The sequence below is a fragment of the Rhinopithecus roxellana genome, chromosome 18 (assembly GCF_007565055.1).
Source record: "Rhinopithecus roxellana isolate Shanxi Qingling chromosome 18, ASM756505v1, whole genome shotgun sequence".
In the NCBI taxonomy this organism is placed as follows: Eukaryota; Metazoa; Chordata; class Mammalia; order Primates; family Cercopithecidae; genus Rhinopithecus; species Rhinopithecus roxellana.
In genome coordinates, this window is record NC_044566.1 from 45817752 (window position 1) to 45832906 (window position 15155).

General features: G+C 41.6%; 1 protein-coding gene and 1 long non-coding RNA gene across 3 annotated transcripts in view; one reads left to right on the plus strand and one right to left on the minus strand.

Moving 5' to 3' along the window:
• Window positions 1–15155, plus strand: part of HTR2A (5-hydroxytryptamine receptor 2A) — a 64825-nt gene that overhangs the window by 32327 nt on the left and 17343 nt on the right. The gene's annotated exons all lie outside the window — the stretch shown is intronic.
• On the minus strand, window positions 6310–10456 carry LOC104658159. The gene is made up of 3 exons (XR_747393.1): window positions 10372–10456; window positions 8513–8654; window positions 6310–6517 (listed from the first exon to the last, which is right to left on the minus strand). It is a non-coding gene; the product is annotated as an uncharacterized LOC104658159 (long non-coding RNA).

Here is a 15155-nt window from a genome sequence, read left to right on the forward strand (position 1 = left end):
CACAGAGCTCATTTAGCAGAAGCCACTAACAAATACGATCTCCCAAGTGAGTGGTCAGCCAGTTTTGGTTTTCCTGTTTCTCTTTTCTGTTTCTGGAGTTTCTTATGGGACAGGAGGGGCTCTATGTTCCCCAAAGTCTCCTTTTATCTATCCCAAAATGGATTCTACAATACTCTTCCCCCCTGGCTAACTCTATTGTTTTTGTTTTATTAAACTTGATGGCAAAATATAACAGATTCCCTAATACATTCATTTCCATAGAATAGGCCCTCATGTTACACAGTTCTTATCTTTGCACCCCTGGATTGTGATACCTACCACACAGTAAGCTCTTAGTGATGAATGTGATGTATATAAAAAACATCTTAAAAGGAATTACATGCTTTGAACTATCTCCTTTAATGTATAATACACCTAAGCTGATTGATTCAAAATCACATATGCGTTTCCTATATGCTGTGTACTGACTGTTGGGGTTAAGTACACTTACAGAAGTTATAGTAACTTAATTACAATAGATCTGGCAAGGAACTTACTCATATCTGGTTCTCTATTTTACAAAGTTGGACAGAGGTTATCGAGGTCCACAGCTAATTTCTTATGTAAGAAATTAACGGGATCCTGGACCACTGACCCAGAAACTGAAGGACAGGCAATAGCAAGACAGAATCTATTTCTATCTTATAAACAAGGTGGTTATCTCCATGTGCATCCAATATTCCTCATTATCTAGGGTTCTTTTGCAATATAGAGAGGTGTGAGGAAACCAAAACTGACTTTAATTTGGGAGTTATTGATCCAAAAAGTTTTGGCAATAAAGGTTAGTTAAGCCACAGAAGGGCCTTCCTCTTGGAAACTGTAAGACAGGCAAAAATGATCTCTTCCAACTCTTGGGAGTGCCATTTTCCCTCTCCCAAACACTAATTGCTCTGAAATAATCCACTCCTCAACACTTTTGTCCTGACAGAATCTCTATTTAGGCAAAGGTATTAGTTGATAAGCCTAATGGGTTCTCAGTTTTTGCCTCTTCGGAAGTGTTTGCATTTTAAACAGAAGCCAGTAAGTTCAAAATGCTTGACAGATCCAAAGAAACAAATATTTGATGGGAAAACCAGGAAGGTAAGGAAAACAATCTAAGAACAGGCCTTTCCAATGTCTCCCAAACTGGTTCTACTCAAATGAAATTGGGTTGGTGTTTCTTGTTGCTGGCTCATGTCTGAAGGTAATGGACATTAATAATGGCTTTCAGGATAAGGGAAGTAAAATGCTTACAATCTAAAATTATGTAAGAAGAAAGCCGCCAACCAATGAATTTTTAGGAGAAAAAAAGTAAATCACTTCTTTTGCACTTCAGTCCAAGTTTACAAATATCAGGAAAGCTAACACAATAGAATTGTCTTATTTCTTCTCCTGTTCTTGCCTCTGAGCTTTTCTCCTTATTCCCCTCTGAACCTACCTGCTTTCCATTTATGATTTCAGTTCAATTTCCTACCAGCTATTATGAGATAACTAGGACCTTTAAAGAATAAATTTATATTTTCCCACTTAGTCAGCTTTCCATTCCTGCCTACAACAAAAACATCTGGTGAGTCTCATTTTAAGTAATCAACCTTTTCAGTATGGTGATTAAGAGATATATATCTGAATTTGCATTTCATTTGTGGAAATTCTGCCTGGGAGCCATTCATTTTTCATCAAGCTCCCTGTGCTTTACATTACTCTCTCCCTCACCTTTTCCCTGTGGTCAACCTGCCTGAGTAAACAGCTCTGTTTCGCTGGTCTCAAGCTCTGCAATGTAAAACCCTTAGCAAATCTTAATAGTAACCCATCAAATTTCATTATTTCAGCAATGCAATCTGTCAAGGTCAGCCACTGATGGCTGTTAATGGCCACTTTGTTGATAAATAGGGGGTAACTGCTATAATATTCATTTTAAGCAAATAAAATGTTCTGATTAAGAATTCATTCTGCCCAGTTGGAGTCCAATTAAGCCAGCTTCTGGATGGAGGCTCACCCAGGATCTCTCCACTTAAGGAATATATTCGCAGTCGAAGTTTGACTTTTTTCAATTAAGCTCTTCTCTCTCCTTGGAAGAGATAAAACTTTGTCTTCAATCCAAAAGAACATAAAGGTGATTGTTCTGCAATCCTCCCTTGCCACAGACCTCCCTAACTCCTAACCCTGACACAAATATGTTCACACAGACCTCCCCATCTGTTTACCCTACCTGAGGTTATGGTTTTACTTTAATATGAACTGAACTTGTTCATAATTAGCCATAGGGATCTTTTCCTATGTTACTCTATGTCATTATTATGGACGTTTCCACATATTATATAGCAACAGAAAGTAGACTCTGGGTTTGATTTAGAAGTCTAGGCAGGTATGACCTTCAAAATATTTACCAACCTGTACAGCACAGACACCAACCAAGGTGAACAAACACAGGTCTCAGTACCAGAGCTAGTGCACACTGGGCCAGGTGTTAGGCCTTAAGTTGTGGGTTGAGGAAAATTCTGAGAATTCCCTGAAAAGGGCAAATAGAATAAGTAAGGACTGGGGGACTTCCAGGGCTCTGAGCAGAGGTTATTGATTTAAGTATAGAAAGAGTTTGAATTTTACCAACCAACATAGCCATAAATATGACACTGGCTAAAAAGAGCCTTGAGAACAGGAATCTCGACTGTTCTCTAGCTGTGAACTTAATTAGTATTTATAGGATGGTGATGATATGCCAGGGCATAAAGCTGCCACTGGCTATACCTGGGTAGAAGAAGCAAGCACAGTCTTCACCTTGTATCAGTCCATTCTTGCATTGCCATAAAAACCTGAGGCTAAGTAATTTATAAAGAAAAGAAGTTTAATCGGCTCATGGTTCTGCAGGCTGTACAGGAAGCATAGCGGCTTCTGGGGAAGCCTCAGGAAACTCACTCGTGGCAGAAGGGGAAGCAGGCGTGAATGACATGACCCAGAGCAGGAGGAAGGCGAGGGAGGTGCTACACACTGGTAAACAACCAGATCTCCTGATAACTCCCTCATGAAACAGCACTAGGGGGATGGTGCTAAACCATCAGAAACCACCCCCATGATCCAATCACCTCCCACCAGCCCCACCTCCACACTGGGGATAATAATTCGACAGGAGATTGAGCAGGGACACAGATCCAGACCATATCAACCCTCAAGGACCTTATAATCATAGTGGGAGGAGAAGAATAAATATGTAAATAAAAATATACTTTTAAGCTGTTGAAGTGGTATGGATGACAGGACATAGTGTGATGATAGTAATAACGGGACCTGTTTGGAGAAGGTATTCAGGGAATGCTTTTCTGACCATTTTTTATCTCAGCTGAAACTTGAAGAATTAGCGGAATCAGCCATGTGATAGCATCTTGAGGGCTTGTGCAAATTATAGATACTTCTCATCAACAGAAGATTTAAATTATCTCATTATTTGGGAAAGAGATCCCTGCAAATACTAGTTATATTTTGTCAATTTTTAACATGTTGAATATGTTTCTTTCAAAAACTAAAGTAGTTTTGCAAACAGAACTAATTCCCAAGCCTTGATATTGAAAAAAAGGCTAAAGTGATGCCAAATTTTTCACTGCAGGTGAAAGTAATTAAAATTGCTGTTTCTTGCAGGAATCAAGAATTTGAATGTCTTAGTGACTCATGATTTTTCAGTCAATTGTAAGATCAGGGTTTATGGCGCATCTGCCCTGCTTTTCTCAGACCTGTACCTTGCCATTCCACCTCTGAGATGGGTAGTGCCCATCTCACCAAATGGTCCACCATCAACCAAGCCAGAACCCTGAATATCAACCTTGCCATCTTCCTCACCTCCCACATTTAGTCCATGGCTATAGCTGTCATTTCTGCCACCTCAATATCCCTGAAATTCATTCCTTCTTCCTCACCCTCTCTGTTCAGCGTTAGATTAGGACCTGATCTTTTGAGGGGCATAAAACTAGATTATTTTAACTGGTCTGATTTATTCCCATTTCCAGTTCACACTCATGCCAATGCCAGTCTAATTTCCAAAACCCAAATATGATCAGGTTTCTCGTCTGTCTGAAATATTGTATTAGCTCTATCTCATTCCTTAGGCACAAAACATGACAGGCAGAACCCATCAAGAATTGTTCCTGGCCTTTCATCCACACCCTTCTGTACTACCTGCAATTCCTCATGGCATTTTAGTCTCACCATCATTCCCCAGCTTCCAAGCATTTCCTGCCGCACCCCCTCCCACTACTCTTCATCCTTCAAGGCAGCTCAGTACTCCTTCCTGGAATCCCCTACCCTGAGAGCTATCTGAGTGAGGGGTCATCAGATTCAGGTGCCTGTTTTCCAAGCATCTCTGCTTGGGTATATTGTATGTATATCCAAATCAGTACATCTAAAACTCAATCGTCACCTTCTCGGCAAAACTTGCTTCTCTCCAAGTTCTCAAGCTCCACTGGGAGGTACCACTCTACAAAGCTAAACTCTTAACTTTCATTTTCTTACTTGCACCTCCACCCAAACAATCACTAAATCCTGCTGATGCTCCCTGCCACTATCTTAGGAGTCCCCCACTTTTGTCCCCAGTGGCACTGTTTCTCATTTCTCACGTTGCTTACTGCAGCAGCCTCTTTACTGGTCTAGTTTCCCTCTAATCCTTCCACCACACAGTCAGGCCATCATCTGAATATTTCCATTCTCTGCTTAAAGTTATTTAGTAGCTTCTTATTGCCCTCAAGGAAGAGGTAAATCTTCTCCATGTGGCTGCTGCCTCCCTCTCCAGGCTCCTCTCTGCAGGATCCTTACCTCCTATCAAATTACTTTCAGCTCTTATATGCTGTGCTTTCTTGCCTCCAGGGCATTTATTTCATTTGTCTGGATAAGCCCTTGTGTTTTTGAGGCCTCAGCTATCACTTTCTACAGAAAGCCTTTTTGATCAGTTCTCAAATTCAAGTCAAATGCCCCTCACTACTTATTATGGTCTGAATGTGTCTCCCCAAAATTCACAGGTAGAAATGTAATCATCAGTGTGATTATTTGGAGGTGAGTGCTTTGAGAGGTGGTTAAATCATGAAGGCAGAGCTCTCAGGAATGAGATTAGAGCCTTTATCAAAGCGGCCCTAGAGAGCTGCGTTGGCCCTTCCACCTTGTGAGGATGCAGCGAGGAGGTGCCATTTATGAAACGGGCAAACCGACCCTCATTAGACACTGAATCTGCTGGTGCTTTCATCTTGGGCATCCCAGCCTCGAGAACGGTGGGCAATAATTTTTTTTTTTTTTTTAAGATGGAGTCTCCCTCTGTCACCAGGCTGGAGTGCAGTGGTGTGATCTCAGCTCACTGCAACCTCTGCCTCCCAGGTTCAAGCGATTCTTCTGCCTCAGCCTCCTGAGTAGCTGGGACTACAGGGGTGCGCCGCCACCCGCGCCCCCCCCCCCCCAGCCAATTTTTGTGTTTTTAGTGGAGACAGGGTTTCACCAAGTTGGCCGGGATAGTCTCGAACTCTTGACCTCGTGATCCACCCACCTCAGCCTCCCGGAGTGCTGGGATTACAGTCGTGAGCCACCGTGCCCAGCCAGCAATGAATTTCTATTGTTTACAAGCCACCCGGGCTGTGGCAGTTCGTTCTAGCAGCCTGAATGGATGAAGATGCTAGTGCTCCCCCCAGCACCCTGCACTGCCCTCATCCTCACATGAAATTATAGATACCTCCTACTCAACTGAGCTCCATGACAACAGGGACTGTTATCGTGCCCCTGCTGTGGCTGTTTTGGACAAGTTAGTTTAGCATTATGCCTGGCACTTAGTAGACATTCACTAAGTGTTTGCCAGATGAATGGATTTGTTGTGTAATTAGATAATGATAACGCTCTTAACCTAATCTGCAAATCCTTCATTAAGGACTTTCATCCCAGGATGGAAGTATATACATACGAGTCATCGTACTAGATGATATAAATGGCCCATTCAGCCTAGTGTTTTTTTGTATTTTTTTTTTTTTTTTTAACTAAGAGAGTTAAAGCCTACTGGGGAAGGATTTGCTGACTTTCACTTTCACAAACTAAGGTATACCCAAGACTCACATGCGTTTAGAAGACCCACATCCCAAGTGTGGGGATAGCCAAGCCTCACATTCATTTAAAAGGCTCTTCTTCAAAACCCTGCTGCATATCTACCTCTTGAATTTCATAAACTTGCAGTGTATGAATAAACACTTTACATTTTTCTTCCCACTTGCTTTGCTTGGAAAAATAAAAGTTAAGTAATTAGTTTTATTGAAGTGTCATTAAAAAGATAAAACATTGTACTAGGTATTTGCACTTATTTCAGATCTTTTCTAAGTGGTACATTACTTTGATTATAAATCTATGAGGGATTGTTTCGCTTTTTATTGCAATGAATTTTTAGAAATTTAAACTGTGTACTCTTACAAAAGACACAAGAGCATATTGTCAGGGATGAAGAGGTACTTGAATCTTCTCACCCACTGTCTAGAGCACTCTTGTTTTTCTAAGATCGACATATAAACAGGGATGAAGCAGGGTAAGGGATTGCTTTACTACCTGTTCTGTCCCAAACCCACACTAGGTCTCTAATCTTACTATTTTGGAATGTCAAAGAACACACCAGTCAGGAAGAAGGTGTAAGTACAAGACAATGGTAGCCAGAGGAAAGACCATTTGCTCCAATGCCCAAAGCTGTTTCAGACCTTTGGCACCCTTACTTTTGGAGACCCCACCCACATCTTATATTATACGTAATACACCACATTAAATAAACTTAATATACTCTACTATCAGCTGATCTGGCTAGTGGACATGTTATGTTTTAGATATTGAAGTTAAATATTACTTTTTAGATTGAATTTTGGGGGGAGAAATACTTCCTTTTCTCGGTCCTGAAATTTTTGTAGCAAGGTCCTCACCTTCCCTACCGGCCATCCCACCTTGGGTCTTTTTAGGGAGGGAAAGCTTTTGAGTTCTGTCTCCAGTTTACATGCTCCCTGGCCACACAGAATGAAGAATGTCCCAGAAGCATAAGGGAAAGTCAACGAGAAAAGCAGCCTGCATACCTCCCAGTTGGGAGCACCTTCCCCATCCACCCACACTGAACTAGGAAAGTGGAAATTGAGACAGCTACCCAATGAGATTATGTCTCACACAAAGCTCCACCCACCAGAAAATATATTTGACTACATCCTGTGAAACTGCCGCTTCTGAGGGTCATAGTGGTTACATATCAGCCTTTTCACATGTTTCCACCGAAAAACTTAAGGAGTTCCCTTGAGTTTGAGCAATCTATAGTATCACTTCTCCTGGAAGGTAGAGTGAGAGAAAGGGGGGTGTACTGGTTTCCTAGGGCTACTGTAACGAAGTACCTCAAACTTATTGTCTTAAACTGACAGATTTCTTGTGTCACAGTTCTGGAAGTCAGAATTCTGGGAATCAAGATATTAGCAGGATTGGTTCCTTCCGACAGCTGTGAGCGAGAGGCTGTTCCATGCCCTCTTCTTAGTTTTGGTGGGACATTAGTCATCTTTGGTGTTCCTGTAGTTCCATCTCCCAGTCTCTGCCTTCATCTTCACATAATGTTATCCCAGTGTTGTACACATGTCTGTGTCCAGATTTTTTCTCTTTTTATAAGCTCAGTCATAGTGGATTAGGGCCCACCCTAATGACCTTACTTAACCTTAACCCGATCATCAACTAAAGAATCTATTTCCAAACAAGATCACATTCACAGCTACTGGAGATCATTTGAGGGGGCACAGTTCCACCATAACAGGGTGGGTAGGGATCTGTGATTTCCTGGCCAAAGGCATTATCCTATTGCTGTCTGGAATGCTATCAAAATGTTAAATATGTTATCACATCTCTGTGCCTAGGAGTCTCTACTGACTTCTGTTATTGGTCGTATAAGATCTTACAACCCCAGGGCAACTTTCAGCCTCAAAAGAACTGGTGTCAGAGCCAGAGCTGGGGATAATGATATTTTGTTCTGATATAGACTTCACTATTTGAAGTCCTGGCATAAAAATTAGTTCCAGCAGCTTTCACCTAAAGCTGGCCCAGGTCTGAAATGAACTAAATTGCATGAGCTCTGTGTGCCCCTCTTGTAATATAAAAATCTAATAAAAGTAAATAGCAAAGTCTAATAGATAATCCTAACAGAGGAGCAAGCACTGAGGTGTGGTAGCTGAGGAACACCTAAGCTTGTGCTGTGTGTAATGCTGCTTATTAGATACATCGCTGATCCTCCTGTCAACACCAGTTAATGTTTCTGTCCCATTCAAGTTGAAAATGTTCAAATTCAGCTAATGTCTACGGGCATCTCCTGAAAGCCCATCACTCCTGGCCTTTCTTCCATTTTATCACATTTAATCCTCACAACTCAGAGAGGAAACTTGTTTTCTTAGCTAAGAATCAAATCCTGGACTTGACACTAAGTCTACTGTGCTGGTCCCCCCCACCCCCACCTATTTGATAATATTCCAAAGTGAAATACCCATGCTACTGATGACTGGGACCCCCCGGCTCAGTCACTTGGGCTAGTTTTTCCTGTAGTCTTTAGGATGGTAAGTAGAGTGGAGTTGTCAGGTCCTGTTACAAAAGTAGACTAACTGGAACTGTAGACTTTTTCTTTAAACCTAACAGAAGGAAAAGATTGGTGAATCGAAAACTAGCATAAAAACTGCAAAAAGCCTCTGGGAAAATAGACGGTCATTAAGTCCATATATGGGAGAGAAATGTAGCCCAGAAATTTCTAGGCATACGAAAAGCGCAACTGTAAAACTAAGATGTTTAGATGGAGGAGAGCTGAGAGTCACAGGCAGTGTAGATGCTGCCTTGGAAGAGTGTCCACGCTACCCTGGACATGGACCTGCCCACCCAGTGACCATGGCAATGCAGAGAAAAAACAATGTCAGCCTAGTATCTTCTCCAGCCAGTGGGGTGGCTTCAGGAGAGGGCTGGGACTGGGAATCACAACCTTAGCAGCACATTAGAATCAGCTGGGGAGCTTTAAAACAGCCTGATGCCCTTGGCCTCACCTGGAACGCACAAAATCAGAATCTCTATGGATTTAACCCACCATCAGTATTTAAGGCTGCCAGGTGATTCCAGTGTGCTGCCAACAACCCTAGGCATGTGAGAGCACACAGCAAGGGAAGAGAGCAACCTGCTGCTTCGGAGCTCTTTCTCCTCCTAGCCCAATGGTTAGGGGATTGGGAGTCAGAGAAGGGGCCCAGGCAGATGAGTATGGTTGTGTCCAGCAAGATGTGGGCAGATGGAGGATCTGGGAGCCCACATTTCAATGCTGGAGGCCATCTGCCCCTAAGGTCCACCTTCCCCTTCTTCCTAATCAAGATCACCAGGAGGCGCACAGGCTGTAACTCCTTCTCCTGGTGTACGATATTAATCATGGCATCTTATATCCCCTGGGGGCATATAAAGTCACAAGAAAAACTTTCTAGGCATATAAGAAGCACAATCTCTTTAAGACAACAAGCAGACCAACTTTTACCTAACAATTCAGAAGTAATGCACTATATTAAGGAGAAAAAGAAAAATCAAATAAGAATTACCAGGAACTTTATAGGAAAAAAAAAAAAACCCTGGAACTATTATAGGACAAGACCTAAGTAGATTTTTAAAAAAAGATATAACATGTTCAAATTATTGAGATAACTTACCATTGTTAACTGTAGAACTAAGGTGTTCGTTTTCCACCAGATTATCTACAGTTTCAACAGTTTTAATCCAAACGTTAAAATTTTTTGAGGAGCATGACTAAGTGCTTTTAAAATGTTTATGGGGGAAAAAAAGTTCATTACAACCATAGCTTGTATGTGAACAGGCCAACGAAAGAAATCAAGGCTTCTGTCTCCCAGTCTGGTGCTAATTTCACCCCACCTGTCTACAGCTGTGAACTGCATTTTAATAGCACATAAAGAAATACACTGCATGCAATGCCACTCCTCATATCACAGAACAATTATCTTCCTCACAGCAAAGCTTAAAAGTTAACACATCAGTCTGAATGGCATCATAGCTCATTAAGTTTGTCCCTTTGACAAAGAATTTTTGTACAGAATACCACTCCAAGCGCACAGGGACTAAGGCAACGCTATTACCGCAGTGGAAGAGGGAAGCACTCTGTGTAAGCAGACATGGCCAGTCCAGCCAAGAGAGCCCCCCTTTGCTCACTACCTCCATGAACATGGGCACCTACAGTGCCACCCAAGTGCCAGAGCAGGAGTGAGTCCCGGCAATGCATACCAGCTCCCTAGTCCTGCTGTAGCAATGACTACAAACTGAAACGACACCTCTGCTGTTGGCTTAAAACACCACAAATTTATTACTTACAGTTTTGGAAGTGAAAAGTCCAAAGTTGGTCTCACCAGGCCAAAACCAAGGTGTCAGCAGGGCTGTGTTCTTTCTGGAGGCACTAAGGGAATAAAATGTCACTGGCCCCTCCAGCTTCTAGAAGCCACCTACACTCCTTGGCCCATGGTCCTTTTCCTGTATCTTCCAAGGCAGCCAGTACAAACTGAATCCTGCTTTTATTGAATCACTTTGACCCAACACACCTTCCTCCCTCTTCCACTTTTAAGGAAACCTGTGATTAATTGGGCTCACCTGGAGAATCCAGACATGGGGCTCACCTGGAGAATCCAGACATTGGGCTCACCTGGAGAATCCAGACATTGGGCTCACCTGGAGAATCCAGGGTACGCTCATTATTTACAGCTCAGCTGATTGGCATCTTTAATTCCCATCTGCAGCTTTAGTTTATCCTTGCCATATAACACAACATATTCACAGCTTCCAGGAGTTAGACGTAAGCATCTTTGGGGACCATTATTCTGCTGATTACAAAATGCATCAGGTTCAAACATTTAGCAGGCTAGAGTTAACACCTTCCTTATTACTATCACAAAATGTAGAAAAGCAGTAAATAAATCATCCGGAAGTTTGCAGCTTATTTGGCTGGATCCACAACTGCCTTTCATGCCCAGAATGTTTCTAAAAGGAGAGTCTCTCCCAGTTACTCTACACCCATCCTGCCCTTGTAAAGTCACCTGGAAAACTGCAGCTATTTTTCAGAAATCCCTGTTTCCATTATACAGATACTCTGTGCGAAAGTGTTCTTTCGGTCTGACTTACTCTAATGAAGCTCCCATTTAACACACATGTATGTAACCCAGCAAATTACCTTCTCCGCAGGATATTAAAGTTAGTGTGTTTTGTGCTGTATGCATCTGTGCGTGTATTATGTTTGAACCAGAATATACAATGTATCAAGGAGCTCATTCTTTATCCTTTTCCTGCATTTTCTTATAAACTATTTGGCACATTAGATTTTTACTGTGACTTCTGTTTCTTAACGTCTTTTAAAATTAGAAATTCCTGCCATATTCTTAGAAAAGTACTATGCAGAAGAAATTGAACTATGAAGATATGAAACTGTAGTTTTACTAGGAAACACACACATACCCAGACACATACACACAAGACATAGTGTTGGTACATCCAGGCTCCGTGATTCAGAATCTTTTTTGTGTTGCAGAGTATTGGGAGAATTACCTCTTTCCTGAAAAATGTATGTAGTCACATGAACATAAACTTTTGCACTCCTTTTCAAAGGGTTTCTGCGCCATCCTCACCCCCACCCCAGAAATCATCTATAGGTTAAGTTGGAGGAAAAACATTCAACATCAGCACAGGTACGGGACACCAATTAGGTGGAAACCATGGAAAGAAAATAAGCATTGTAAGAAATAGCATAGGAAATTTTAATTTTAAAAAATGTTGATCTTGGCGTTTTGCATTAAAGACTTGCAGTAAAAGATAACTGCTCATTAGCATTAAGTTCTTAAAAGATGGTTTCTATAGCTTCTTCATTTTTATATCTCTCCTAGGGGAAGCCATGGCCAGTCTTCCCACGGATAGCATGTAAATGGCTCTAAATGAGAAACTTACAGCCCCTGCAACACAAGCACAGATAAAAGGGGGCCTGTCCCCACAAAAAGATTTCATAGGTAGGACACCGCGTAAATTCCAGGCTCCAGATCTAAGAGCAGCAATGAAGCAGCAACTCTTCAAACAGCAACTTTTCTGAAGTGAGGAAGTTTGATCCCCAAGCCTGCATACCTGATGGTGAAAGTGTGCTGAGGCTACAGAGCATAGAAAAATACAGAATACAGAGCCAGACTGTGGCTCAAAATTCTAGTTTCACCACTTACTGTGTGACATTTGGCAACTTACCTAACCTCTCTGTGCTTCCACTTTCTCATCAGCAAACAGTGATAATAATAGCACAAACTCACAAGGTGACTGTAAGGAGTAAGTGAGCTAATCTGTATAAAGCACTTAGGATAGTGCCTGGAGCACAGTAAGCACCATATAAGTATTTGATTGTGTTATTTTTTATCATTATTATTCACTACCACAACCAAGACATAGTCCTCCCTGATGCACTGTTAGGATGTAAAGATGGAGGATTATTATTAACTAGGATATTAGAGAAAGGGCTGTGTCTATGGAGAGTCCTCAAATTAACCAGCTTTACCTTCAACTTCTATAAAGCCCTAATTTGTCAGAATTGTTAGTCTCCCAAATTTGTGAGATTTGAGCAATTTCTTGCCCTTGCCCAGATAACTAAGGTAATGAGGAAGTCTACTAAGTAGTCATAATTGTTCTCTCCTCTTCTTTTTGGGAACTGCATGTGTTCCCAAAGGCCTTTGCATATGCTTATTCATTTATTCCAGAAATCTTTATTTCATGTTTAATATTTTAATTCTATGTGCCATGCACTGTCTTAGGAAAGTATCTGGTTTTATGGAGCTCACATTCGTGTAGAGAGAGCGATGACAAGCAAATCAATAGACCAACAAAATAATCTCATACAGTGGCAAATGCTAAAGGAGAAAAACAAATCAGAGAAATGCGCTACAGAGTGACTCAGGCAGGGTGAGGAAGGCTGACTGGGGAGAGGGCATTTACACAGATGCCAAATAAGAAGGAGCCAGCCATGGGAATATCAATAAAGAGTGGTGTGTGCCTGGCAGTGGGAATAGCAAGTCCCAAGGCCCTGATGGAGTAACCAGCTTAGAGGGTTGAAGGAGCAGAAAGCAGCCAGTCCAGCTCAAGCATAGTAAGAAAGGGAGGGAGTGAGAGGAGGGGAGGAAGGAGACGTCAGCAGGGCCACATCTCTGAGGGCCTGTAGCCAAAGTAAGGAGTTTGAATGGTATTCTAAGTGCAGTGCAGGGTCTCTGAGAGTCTCAGGCTCAGAGGTACACAGGTAAGGATGGGAGCCCCTCGAGGGCAGTGGGGAAGGTCTTGTGGTAATTCAGGCAGGAGTCCTAGCAGCTTAGAGTACAGAGATGGCAGTGGAGAAAGAGAATTAGACAGATTTGGTCAAAAAGTATATTTTGCAGGTAAAATTAGGAGAGATTATTAGGTAGACTTACTAGAATGCTGGTGAGTCTTTTGTAAAGGCAGGATAATGGAAAGAGACTCCTAAGTTTTTAAGCTGTATATCTGGATAGATGGTAGGACCTTTTACTGGGATAAGGAAAGGTGAGGGTGAGCAAGTGCAACCCAGAGTCCTAGTGTGGCCACATAAGCTTAGGGATGCCCATTGGAGACATCCAAGTTGAGAGGCCAAGGAGGCAGCTGAATATCTCAGTTGTTCATTAGTTACTATGACAATGCTTAGCCCTTGGGGTGGAGGTTTTGTTTGTTTTCCATTTCCTATCCCCCATTTCTATTCCTGCTTCCCACGTATAAGTAATATCAGATGTCAGTAATTTCCACATGCATCTCAAAGTTCTTTACAAGTAAACACTCTTAATCCTTAAAACCCAAAAAGTATGAACTACAAAATGAAAGCAATGAAAAAGCTAACTAAACTCTTCTGATGTCATGAAAAGAACACTAGATTAGGGTTCATGAGGTCCAGATTCTAACAAAAAATTGAAGCATAGAAGAAAACAAATCAGATGTAGATTCGAGTCTTAGCTTGTGCATTTATTAAGTATAAGGTCTAGACCAAGTTATAGAGTATCTTGGAGTCCCAATTTTCTTCATCTGTAAAATGGGAATAATAATTCCTTCCTCATGAGTTCCTTGTGAGGATGAAATGTGCTGACATCTGTAAAGACCTATACAGTGTCTGTCACATTGTGAACACCTGTAAATGTGGGGTTTTCCCCCCACTTTTTGCCTATTAAACTTACACAGAGAGCTTAACAGCTCTACCTTGACTCATTAACTGTAAAAGAAAGCTGCTTCCTTAGATAATCGCTAAGCTCTATTTCATCTCTTCAAGAAAAATCTGTACAAGATCTTGAAAACAATAAACTTCTTGATTAAAGCTACTTTTAACCTGAACTCAGTGCATCTTTCTGCAAACTAAAGGCATACGTCGGACTGGGTAAGACAGGGCTTTCACAAGCAGAAATTAAACCATAGAAATGTCTCTCCGATGTTGCAAAACAAACAAAAACTTCTCCCTCCAAACCACTAATGTTTCAGGGTATGTACAACTTTTTAGGAGATGGAGTAAATGAAATCTCATAGAGTGGTGGCTTTCATATCACTGGCTGAAAGATAGTAAAACCAAAAGCTTTTCCTCTTGGGCTTCCCTGAGCTGGATGGGAAGTTTGAAGGTCTCAGCCAACCAGACTGTTGAGTGATAAAAAGTGAAACTGTGAAGAAGCTTCTAGAATCCTAGAAGCTCAAGGAAATGGTGGGTAAGACAAAAGGGAGATATAGAAGTTTAGCTTGGGTTACAAGAAGAAGTTGCTAGTTAGGGACTTTCTGTGCCCCAAATAGTGCCCAGGGGCACTTATCTATCTGCATGATAACAATTTTTATCTGAATCCCAGAGGCATGCATCTGAAACCCAAACTAAGAAAGATCCTGCCTAATCTCAGGATTTAGAACCAAAACAAAAAGTTGTTTGGGCCTTGTGGTACAAATAGTGTCAGTTGATCAGGACATGACCAGTGACCATAAGAGCAAGACCAAGATGAGAAGTCCATAAGAGATAGGAATAAAGAACCCAAAAGAAAGTTGTTGAAGCTCTAAACCTGTGCCAAGCTAATTGAATAATGAAAAATGTGTCTAGCCCACAGATCTGTTTT